Source organism: Mytilus trossulus, chromosome 5 (genome assembly GCF_036588685.1).
Source record: "Mytilus trossulus isolate FHL-02 chromosome 5, PNRI_Mtr1.1.1.hap1, whole genome shotgun sequence".
In the NCBI taxonomy this organism is placed as follows: domain Eukaryota; kingdom Metazoa; phylum Mollusca; class Bivalvia; order Mytilida; family Mytilidae; genus Mytilus; species Mytilus trossulus.
In genome coordinates, this window is record NC_086377.1 from 78,162,508 (window position 1) to 78,175,243 (window position 12,736).

The window sequence follows — 12,736 nt, forward strand, 5'->3', positions numbered from 1 at the left end:
CATCTACCGTCAACATACAGAACAATCAATACATCTACCGTCAACATACAGAACAATCAATACATCTACCGTCAACATACAGAAACATCCAGAGATCTATCGTCAACATACAGAACAATCAAGACATCTACCGTCGTCAACATACATACCAATCAAGACATCTACCGTCAACATAAAGAACAATCAATACATCTACCGTCAACATACAGAACAATCAATACATATACCGTCAACATACAGAAGAATCAAGACATCTACCGTCAACATACAGACAAATCAAGACATCTACCGTCAACATACAGAACAATCAAGACATCTTCCGTCAACATACAGAACAATCAAGACATCTACCGTCAACATACAGAACAATCAAGACATCTACCGTCAACATACAGAACATTCAAGGCATCTACCGTCAACATACAGACCAATCAAGACATCTACCGTCAACATACAGAACAATGAAGACATCTACCGTCAACATACAGAAGAATCAAGACATCTATCGTCAACATACAATATTTTATACAGACAGATGCCTTAACAATGTGAGACAGTAAACCAACGACTCAGAAGAATCAAGACATCTAGAGGTAATAACCTACAGGCTTTTTTTTATTATTATAGAAGACAGATGAATATACAAAATGAAAAAAAACCAAATCAATGACATAGATAATTCAAGAAATACAGATTAGGTTTGGTACAAGGTTGGTGCTTGTTTAAACCTGTAATCCCGCTACATATTTATGCACCTGTACATCAGGAGCATGTAGTTCAGTGGTTGTCGTTCGTTATTGTGGTTCATAGGTGTTTCTCGTTTCTCATTTATCGTTTTTTATATAGATTAGAACATTGGTTTTCTTGTTTGATTTGTTTTACACTAGTCATGTTGGGCCCCTTATAGCTTGTTTTCGGTTGGGGCAAAGGCTACGTGATGAAGGCCGTACTTTGATATTTAATTGTATTTTTTTTACACATTTTGACTTGGATGGAGAGTTGTCTGATTTGCACTCTATCACATCTTCTTATTTATAGAGTCAACATAACGTGGTCTTCCATGTTACAACAGACAGGTGTCTATACAGATTGAGACAGCAAACGAACGATACAGAACAATCAAGACATCAAGAGTCAACATACGGTGTTTAATACAGACAGATGTATATACCGAACGGGACAGCAAACCAACGACAGAGAAAAATCAAAACATCTAGAGTCAATTTACAGTCTTTAATATAGACGGCGGCCTATGCAAAATGAGATAGCAAACTAATAACACAGAACAATCAAAACATCAAGAGTCAGCATACAGTCTTTAATATAGACGGTGGCCTATACAAAATGAGATAGCAAGCTAATAACACAGAACAACCAAGACATCTACAGTCAACATACAGTCTTTTAAATCGACAGATGTTTATACAGAATGAGACAGCAAACCAACGACACAAATCAATACATGTAGGGTCAACAATTTATATACAGCATTTATACAGACAGATGCCTACACAGAATTCCGTCTTTTGTCTAAACGGGTAAAGAGTGATTTAACATTATTTAACATCAAAGATATGCCACCAAACACAAGACACTCATGACGTGTGCTTGAAAAATGTCACCATCACCTTTTAAATCTCGATCAGTGGAACTTCAAATGGCGAATAATAGTAATAAAATGTTTTTAAATATCTCGTCTATACATGTATTGAGTGCACCTCTAAATATTTAATTAGTTGAGCCTGGAAATAAGATGTTGCATTCAGGTTGTTTGAGTACAATTGTGTGCATTGAAGTTAACAGATGTGGCTTTTAATTAAAAAAAAAAAACATGTTTAAATCAATTGGACTTGGAAGAGAGCCCTTAATAATTTTTTATTCGAATATCATTTAACGTAGCAAAGTACATGATTAAAGCCCAGAAGTACATTTATCTGAATATTTTGAAGAACATTATGCATCAGCTGTATCTGTTTGATTGGATGTTGTATACAAAGCTGTTAAAAAAATAATAGTTGGATCATTTTTTTTACGTCGTAAACAAACATTTTTTCGGTATTCTATCTTCAGAAGGCTTGGTATTCGTGTTGTCCTACATATTATACAGAACATTACCAATTTTCTCTACCAATAATGCTTTTATTCAAAAGTATTTAGGAAATATAAAATCTAATCGGTAAGGTCATCTGCCATATTGGGTCGTCCGTTTTCCCTCCAGTGGATATGATTGAATGTTTTACGTATACATTTATTTTAGTCTCCTTACTACTATAACAATGGATGCATTTAAAGTCGGTTTCTAACGTCTATTGTTCAGTAACTTCTAATTATACACCCTTTCAAACAATAAAATATCATACACCATATTCTAATTTTATCTCAAAAGTCTTACCAGCTCATACGGAGACGAACAGAACAGAACGATTGGCGAATGACTTTTATATTCCTATAACTTTTGTTTTCCAGAAAAAATGTGTAATTTACCACTGAGAGGAGTCAATTTCTAAATATTTTAAAAGTGGTATAGAAGACATTTTCTGCTTTAATAGGTATCCTACTTTTTATCATAAGGAAATATAAGGTATAACAACTGAGATATGCAAGGTTTCTCTGTGGCATCACTGTTCTTGGTCTGCCAACAAAACAAAATTATTTGCGAGGATATTCCATATGATATCTTTTCTATTTATCATACAAATAATATTATATGCTAGATTTTAAATAGTGTGTTTTTTATGTATTTTCTATTTATCTAATATACACATCCTTGATCTAATGTATGGTTGATCGTTAAGTTTTTCCCGCCGCAAGGATATTTACACAATGTTATATAAAAAAGAAGATGTGGTTTGATTGTCAATGAGACAACTCTTCACAAGAGACCAAATGACACAGAAATAAACAACTATAGGTCACCGTACGTCCTAAAAATGAACGAAAACCAAATATGTAACACAGCAACAAACGACAACCATGTCCGCTTTCTCTCTCTGTCGTTGTATTTGTCAAGACGTATATGCCTTGTTTACCCTTCACGTAGACGCTTGATCATTTGTGCTGTAATTATATTACAAATACAGTTGTTTCTGCTTAAGTCTTGATATTTCATGAGCATGAACTACCGGTATCTTTTCAATGAATTTGATTCTAGGCTATTTGCTTCAGGATTATATGTTTTTTTTTAGCAAACGCACGTTCTTATTTGTCAATAACGAACAACGGAAAGTTGTGTTAATTTGCTACATAGATCCCAATAAGTAACATGATACTTTCGTGTGTCTGCAACCCTAAAAATCCGTCTTTGTTTAAAACAAGGGACGCCTAACTTGAAAATAAAATTATAAATAAACATATCCATAACAAAATAAGTTACTCCATGTTTATGAATCTGAAATCTACATTGCAGTGTACGGCGGATGGTGTCGTATATCATGTTCATGAACATTTCTGATTCCTTCTTTAGGCCTGTGAATGAAGAAATTTCAACGTGCAATAATATCATAACAGCACAAAATACTGAAGAAAAGAGATGTTTCATTTTGTACATATACCACAGGGAAACGTCGTTCACAGCAATTATATGTATTTTTAAATAATGCAATATATAGATAGAAAATGTGGATTTTGTGGCAGCTCAAACCAATTTTTTTACAGAAGATCTATAGACTTTATTACAGAGATTTTCGTGTTAACATCTGAAAAATAGATTCCTCGCTTGTTTGTCCATGTCGTGCTAGCGTTTATTGTTAGCAAACAATCCCAAACAACCTTTCCAAAGGAGAAACCCTCGTGCTGATTCACTAAAATCAAGCGCACCCTAGAAGGTGTACTTAAATTGGTCCATATTTGTACTTGTTTTAACTAATATCTTAATTTGAAAAGTTGTTTTAGGGAAATCATTGCTTACACTTTACGTAGTAATCCTCTATCTGTTAAGTGCCGGAATATCAAATACAAGAATACACGGAGAAAGGCTGTAAATTTGCTATAAAATTTCCTCATTGTTAGCATTGAGATACTAACAGTGTATATAATACTTAATTGAGATAGCAGTGGCGGATCCAGGGGGTGGGGGGGGGGGGTCCGGGGGTTGGAACCCCCCTTTTTCTTGACGATCTATGCATTTGAATGGGGACATATAGTTGGACCCCCCCTTTTTTATCCTGGGTTAGGAACCCCCTCTTTTATAAATGGCTGGATCCGCCCCTGAAAGACAGCTTGTTTCAACTCAGACGACATCAGAATGTATTTCATTTATTCAGGACATGCAATATATTAAGATTAACCGAGATTGTGGTCGTAGCAAGGTGCGTTCGAATTAATTAGGAATGCCAGTTTTCCACCCGAAGGTCTGCAGTTCTCTAGTTCTTCAAGGACTCAGACTTCCTCCATCAATGAACACTGGCAATTATAGAGTGCTGAAAGTGGCGTTTAACATTAAATAAACCTAGTTTATTTAATTTTCAAAAGAAAATTGCAAGGCCTGCACTACGAATTTAAATGGCCGTCAGTTTATCATTTACCAGTGATATAAATCATTGTTTTTTTTTAATTATTTTTAGAATTACTTAACTCGCAAGTCGACTTTTATAAAACGCAACTCGACATTTGTAACTCGCAACTCGACTTTCGAAACTCACAACTCGACTTTCTAAACTCACAACTCGACTTTCTAAACTCACAATTCGACTTTTGTAACTTAAAACTCGATTTTTTAAACTCGCAACTCGACTTTTTGCAACTCGACAAGAAGAAATCGTCACCATTTCGAACTGATTTTTACACTTCGTTTTTATATTGGGCTGCTACACCACTGTCTCAATTTAGGAGAGGGTTTCAAAAACGATAACAAACATGTTTAACCCTGTCATATTCTTAAAGTGCCTGTTCCAAGTCAGGAGCCTGAAATTCAGTGGTTCGTTGGTAAAATGTTGATCATATCTATTATTTTTCTGTTTTCGTTTATTGTTTTGTCAAAAATCGGGGCGTTCATTATCTCGTTTGAATTGTATCACGTTGTGTTGTATTTGGGTTTTTGTAAGTTGACTAATGTATATACAGAATGGATTTTGCTCATTATAGAAAGCCTCTACATGAATTTAATGTCGACTATGGTGGATAGTTGTCTCAGTGGCAATCCTACCACATTTCCTTATTGTTTATGCCAATAAACTGTACTTATTTTTATATAAAATTGATTTCTAAAAGTTGTGACATAAGCATTCTGTTAAACAGCTTTACTTTTTTTTAATCGGTGACATACGCAGAATTGATTGCATATATATTAAATGAGATCTCTTATATATTATATAGGATATCTTATATAAATCTCATATATTATATAAGATATCTTATATATTATGAGATAATTTGAAATTCGAATAAATAGCTAAACGGCTGGCCATTAGGTTTATGTTAGCTGGTATATATGATTTTGTAATAGGCCTCGTTTACCAAAGTTAAGATGATTGTGCATCATGTGCAATGATACTTATGTATTACAACTTCCCTGGTCTCAATCCACTAACTTCTTCAATCAGTGTACACATGTACAGGTGAAACTAAATACACATTTTCCGTTTTTGCAGGAAAATGATATTATTTCGTCTAAGATTGTATCGGCATAAAAAAAATCCCAATTGGGATAAAAATTCCCAATTTGATATTCAAGGGACCCATTTGAAAACACCTGGAATCATCCCTGACTCCTGTGACAAAATTATTTTCCACAGACGTCACATTTATACAATGAGCTCTTATAATATGTTTTCTTGTAGACTGATAAGTTACTCCTGTGACAAAATTATTTTCCACAGACGTCACATTTATACGCTTAGAATATGTTTTCTTGTGGACTGATAAGTTACTACTGTGACAAAATTCTATTCCACAGACGTCACATTTATACAATGGGCGCTTAGAATATGTTTTCTTGTGGACTGATAAGTTACTCCTGTGACAAAATTCTTTTCCACACATGTCAAATTTATACAATGAGCGCTTAGAATATGTTTTCTTGTGGACTGATAAGTTACTCCTGTGACAAAATTCTTTTCCACACATGTCAAATTTATACAATGAGCACTTACAATGTGTTTTCTTGTGGACTGATAAGTTACTCCTGTGACAAAATTCTTTTCCACACATGTCAAATGTATACAATGGGCTCTTAGAATATGTTTTCTTGTGGTCTGATAAGTTAACAATTTAAAAAAAACTTGCTAAGGAAAGATTTAAAACTAATTTAGATAACCTTATATTGAGTTATGCTCCAAATTCAAAAAACTATTGGAAAATAATGAAAATGGTGATAAAGTCGAATAAGAGTTCAAATAATATTCCTCCTCTATAAAACATAATAAAAGATGAGGAGTTCAGTGACATAGTTTATGAGGATAGCGAGAAGTACGACTTATTGAACAAATACTTTGGTTTGATATCTAAACTCGAGGTAGAAAATGTTCCTATTCCAGAGTTTAAAGAAAAAAATAATACTTATATTCAAGATATATACATAAATCAAAATGAAATAATTGATATTATCAAAACTATTGATCCGAATAAGGCATAAGGATCAGATTTGATTAGTCACAGAATGCTGAAAAATTGCCATAAGAAAGTGGCGGTTCCTTTACAAATAATATTTAATAAATCTCTTCAACAATGTAAGTATCCTTCTAGCTGGAAGATTGCAAATGTTATTGCTATTTTTAAAAAAGGTGATTCGTCATTACCTTCAAACTATAGACCAATTTTGTTAATAAGCTGTGTAGGTAAAATCATGGAACGAATTGTTTTTAAACATGTATATAATCATTTACATATGAATAAACTAATTTATGAATATCAGTCTGGATTTTTGCCAAAAAATTCAACTGTACATCAGTTACTAGAAATGTATAATTGTATTCTTAACTCACTAGAAAAGAAGGAAATAAATTGTTTTGTCTTTTGTGATTTTTCGAGAGCTTTGACAAGGTTTGGCATAGAGGACTCTTGCATAAAATGAAAGCTTACGGAATACATGGTAATTTACTTAACTGGTTTGAGAGTTATCTTTGTGATAGGCAACAAAAAGTTGTGATTAATAAATCATCATCTTTATTTTGCAGTCTTTCAGCTGGAGTACCTCAAGGCTCAGTACTTGGTCCCTTATTATTCATAATATATATAAATGACATTGCAGAGAAACTCACATCTCTTACCAGACTCTATGCGGATGACACTTCGTTTAACTACTCGGGGAACGACCAAGAGCAAATAAAAAATGTTATTGATCGAAACCTCGAAGAGCTAAACGAATGGTCACGGAGGTGGCTAATGTCTTTTAATCCTGACAAAACAGAAATAATGATTTTTTCAAATAAAGATGCACCCGTTCTAAAATTCTGCTTAAATGATAAAGAAGTCCCTATAACAAAATGTCACAAACACCTTGGGGTAACGTTTTGCTTTGATGCTCGGTGGAACAATCATATAGACAATCTGATTATCAGTGTTACGAAACATTTAAATATCCTGAGAAAACTCAAGTATCAGCTTTGTAGGAAAAACTTAGAAAAACTCTATTTAGTATTTATAAGACTTATTTTTTAATATGCAACTGAAGTTTGGGATAATTGCGGGATAGGATATGTTAATAAACTTGAAAGTTTGCAGCTAGAAGCTGCTAGAATAGTTACTGGTTTGCCTATATTTACAAAATCTGAAATTCTGTATGAAGAAATTGGGTGGGAAACTTTAGCTGACAGGAGAAAAAGACGAAAATTACAACTGTTTTATAACATTCAACATAACCAAGCTCCGGATTATCTGTGCAAACTTGTTCCACCTAGTGTACAGAGCACAACTGCATATCCCTTGAGAAATGGCAATGACATCAATGTTCCTTTTTGTAGAATATCTCTTACTAAAGAATCTTTTATACCATCAACTATTAACCTATGGAATCATACCGATTTGTCCCTTCGAAAATCAGACTCTATATCAAAGTTTAAAATCTAATTAAAAAGGTTAAATACCACAAATAAAGATGTACCAAAGCACTATCTATATGGACCGAGGAAACTTAATATGATTCTAACACAATTCAGATGCTACTCATCTTTCTTAAACTATGACTTGTTTAGAGTCAATATAATTGCTGATCCATCTTGCTTCTGTGGATGTATATTGAGACTGTACACCATTTCCTTTTCGACTGCTCTTTATATTTACACCAGAGAGAAATTCTGATGAATTATCTAAGATGGCTTCCTGGTGACCTTATATTAAATGTTAAGTTACTTACATCTGGTAATCCGAATATCTCGTATGAACAAAACGTGAATATATTCAAACACGTATTCAAATTTATCAAAAGGTCTGAGAGATTTCTTGTTATGTAGAAGATATATTTACGGAACATTCACGTCATCATTATCAGCATCATCATCGTTTTCAATGTCTACATTTATTTCTGTTTCATTTTTTTTTATCAATTGATTTACTCGTAAAATATTGATTATTTTGATATTGCATGCTCATATTAATATTGTATTTAAGAATTGAATGCTTCTTTTTGTAAATTTATTGGGTGGCAAAAGCGTTGACCGAAGTACATTTTGTATGAAGCGCGGAAGCGCTTCATTCTAAAAATGTACGCACGGTCAACGCTTTTACAACCCTATAAAGTTTCAAAAAGAAGTATTCAATACTTATAATTACATTTTTTTAAGCTAAAATCATGAAAACACGATTTTTATCCAGTTTTATATAATTCACCTGTGCACTTTTTTGTGGGACCTCGTGTCATCATGCATGATAAATGTTATTGTCTGGTGCAATTGTTTACGGAATAACATGTTAGCCAATCAGAATAACGTATTATAATGAAACTTACATCTAATGTAATTATTGTAAATTATTGTTATTTGGAGCGGACTTCATAAGTATGGCTTACTTGTGTCCAATCCATTTTACTTTGAGTAAATAAAATATGTTTAAACTAAACTCCTGTGAACAAAATTATTTTCCACACAGGTCACATTTATACGCTTAGAACATTTTTTCTTGTGGACTGATAAGTTACTACTGTGACAAAATTATATTCCACAGACGTCACATTTATACAATGGGCGCTTAGAATATGTTTTCTTGTGGACTGACAAGTTACTCCTGTGACCAAAATGCTTTTCCACAGACGTCACATTTATACAATGGGCTCTTAGAATATGTTTGCTTGTGAACTGATAAGTTACTCCTGTGCCAAAATTCTATTCCACAGACGTCACATTTATACAATGGGCGCTTAGAATATGTTTTCTTGTGGACTGATAAGTTACTCCTGTGACAAAATTCTTTAACATATATCTGTGATCGAGTAAATGTACAGTTTTTTTTTCAAAGAGTAGCTACATATGTTTGTGACATGGTGCATTTTTACAAATTTCTGTAACAGGGTTGAGTTATATATTTCAGTGACGGAGTAAATTTAAAGTTACATATTTCTGTGACCGGGCAAATTTACAGTTTTTTTTTTTACAAAGTAGCTACCTATGTTTGTGACAGGGTAAAGTTACATATTTCTGTAACAGGGTAAAGTTACATATTTCTGTGTCAGGGTAAAGTTACATATTTCTGTGACAGTGTAAAGTTACACATTTCTGTGTCAGGGTAAAGTTACATATTTCTGTGACAGGGTAAAGTTACATATTTCTGTGACAGTGTAAAGTTACATATTTTTGTGTCAGGGTAAAGTTACATATTTCTGTGTCAGGGTAAAGTTACATATTTCTGTGTCAGGGTAAAGTTACACATTTCTGTGACAGGGTAAAGTTACAAATTTCTGTGTCAGGGTAAAGTAACAAATTTCTGTGACAGGGTAAAGTTACAAATTTCTGTGTCAGGGTAAAGGATCATATTTCTGTGACAGGGTAAAGTTACAAATTTCTGTGTCAGGGTAAAGCGACATATTTCTGTGTCAGGGTAAAGTTACATATTTCTGTGTTAGGGTAAAGTTACATATTTCTGTGTCAGGGTAAAGTTACATAGTTCTGTGTCAGGGTAAAGATACATATTTCTGTGTCAGGGTAAAGTTACATATTTCTGTGACAGGGTAAAGTTACAAATTTCTGTGTCAGGGTAAAGTTACATATTTTTGTGACATGGACAGTTTCCTAGATTTGTGACATTGATTTTTACTGTTTTTATAGAGACATTAGAATTTACTTCCCCGAGCTGAGACCTGGTCAAGTAACTGTGAAGCTTTTGATTTGTTTATCTGTGTCATTATATGTGGGTGTTGATTGGGATCCCGGTTCATTTCTTTATTCTTTAATTTTTTTCGCTCGTTATTCTTTATCTTAAAAAATAATGGCTATTCTGTAATAACTGTATTCTAACGGAACATTGTTCTTTTCTGTAATCAGTATATTTTTACCCAATTCTTGAAATGTTGCAGTTATTCGTTATATTTTAGCACCCCATTATGATCCATTATCCTCTATTCTCTATTTTGCCCATTTTACTTTATTCTTTATTTTTTGCCCATTTTACTCTATTCTTTATTTTACCCGTTTTACTCTTTTCTTTATTTTGCCCATTTTACTCTATTCTTTATTTTTTGCCCATTTTACTCTATTCTTTATTTTTTGCCCATTTTACTCTATTCTTTATTTTGCCCATTTTACTTTATTCTTTATACCCCATCCACACCCTCTGTATACCGTCTGTCTAATGGTTGGATGAACGTGAGGGTGGACGATCTAGTAAACAGAAAATAACTTAAAATTGTCGACTGTTAACGAAACTTTTACCAGGAGATAAATTCTTAGCAAACAGAGGATTTGACATATCAGAAAGTGTTAAGACATTTGTGTGCGGAAGTGAAAATTCCTGCATTTCCCAAGGGAACACGTCAATTATTTTTTTCTTAAAATAAAGCCAACAAGAAAATTAAGTGCACGTTTTCGCATACAAGTTGAACTTGTAGAAAACAAATATACTATTCTACAAAAAACATTGCTAATTTACTTTCTGAATGTACATGTGTCACTGAGTTGAATCAGTTGTTCTACGACATCCTCCTCCCCCCATTCCAGTCCCTCACTGAGGTGACAAAGTCTTAAGAACCTGTGGTATGAGTGCCAATGAGTAATGAGCATACATCAAACTAAGCATACATCAAACTATTGAAATTTTGTCAAATAGTTTTTAAAAAAAAATGTTTGACGTTTTTTTACTAAACATTTATATATTTTTATGTGAGTTCGTGGTGTTATGAGGGGGGGGGGGGGGGGGGGAGGGGTCCTGATCCCGAAATCCCGGGTTTAAAAACATGAAATCCCGAGGTCCCGAATTTAAATAAATTCAAATCCCGACATCCCGAAATTCGAAAAAAGAATTCCCGGATCCCGGAAGGGTCAATCCCGAAATCCCGAGCTTAAACACACCCGTTTCCGACGTTCCTAAAAAGGTCCTGCCCCCCCTCTGTTATGGTTAAGACCGATGGCTACAGTGCTGAAGGTCCCGAGTTCGATTCTCACTCGGGGTGCTAAAAATATCAGTACATCAGAAGGGTAATTTTCACCCTCTCACACACATCTCTGGTACCCAGACCGGAGTTTAAACTAGAATGGGTACTTTGGGGGCCTCGGTTGGTCAAAGTTGTCCCCTACTTTGACCTGGAGATCAATCTTTTGTTATATCTCTTTGTTTGTCTGTTTCCACCGAGTGGCCCGGTGGTTTTCTCCGAGTACTTCGGCTTCGGGTACAGTCAAATCGGCACCTATAGAAAAAGTCAAATCGGCACCAGGTTAAATCGGCATTTAAAATACTGAAAAAAAGATATTAACATATTCAACATGGGTGCTGAAATGACTACATCGGGTGCGAATTGACTATACCGGGTGCCGATTTGACCAGGTGCCGATTGAACCAGGTGCCGATTTGACTAGAATTCTTCGGCTTCCTCCACCATAATAACAGCGTGACTTCCCGGTGGCCTAGCACTCACGTTGTGTTGGGTGGGGATTGATTGTCCTTGTAAAAATAATTGTCGTATCAATTTACTTTTTGACACATCTCCATTATTGAGGGGGGGGGGGGGGGGGTAGGAGGGGTCCTGATCCCGAAATCCCGGACTTAAAAACACGAAATCCCGAAATCCCGGGCTTAAAAATACGAAATCCCGAGGTCCTGAAATTCGAATAAAGAATTCCCGGATCCCGAAAGGGTCAATCCCGAAATCCCGAGTTTAAAAACACCCGATCCCGGAGTCCCGATAAAGGTCATATCCCCCTCATTATTCCCGATAGAGAGTGTACATGGTTGCCACTGTACCCTCGCAGCTTTCGAGGGGTTCTTCGGATAACGGAGGCATTTACCAGTACATATACATATAGCGTGAAAAATTATTTATTATTATTGGCGATCACACAGGGGGGGGGTCTTACGTCCTCTACCCCCTTTTTCCCATTGAATCAACCGTTTTAAATGGGTCCAATCATTGTTTCAACCTGGTCCGATTTGTCTTTCAATCTAATCCGACTTTCTTTAAAAGTGGTCCGAGTATTCTTGGTCCGACTTGTCCCAATCCCGATATTCAGTGTCTCGTTTTGACAAAACTTCCGCGTTGCTGCTATCGACAAACTGCAAACAATTCTTTTTCACCAAGAAGACGTCATTTCGAGGGCTTTTAAGGGTAAGTTTTAAATATTTCTGTTATATTTGACTCATGTGAAGAAATGACATACTT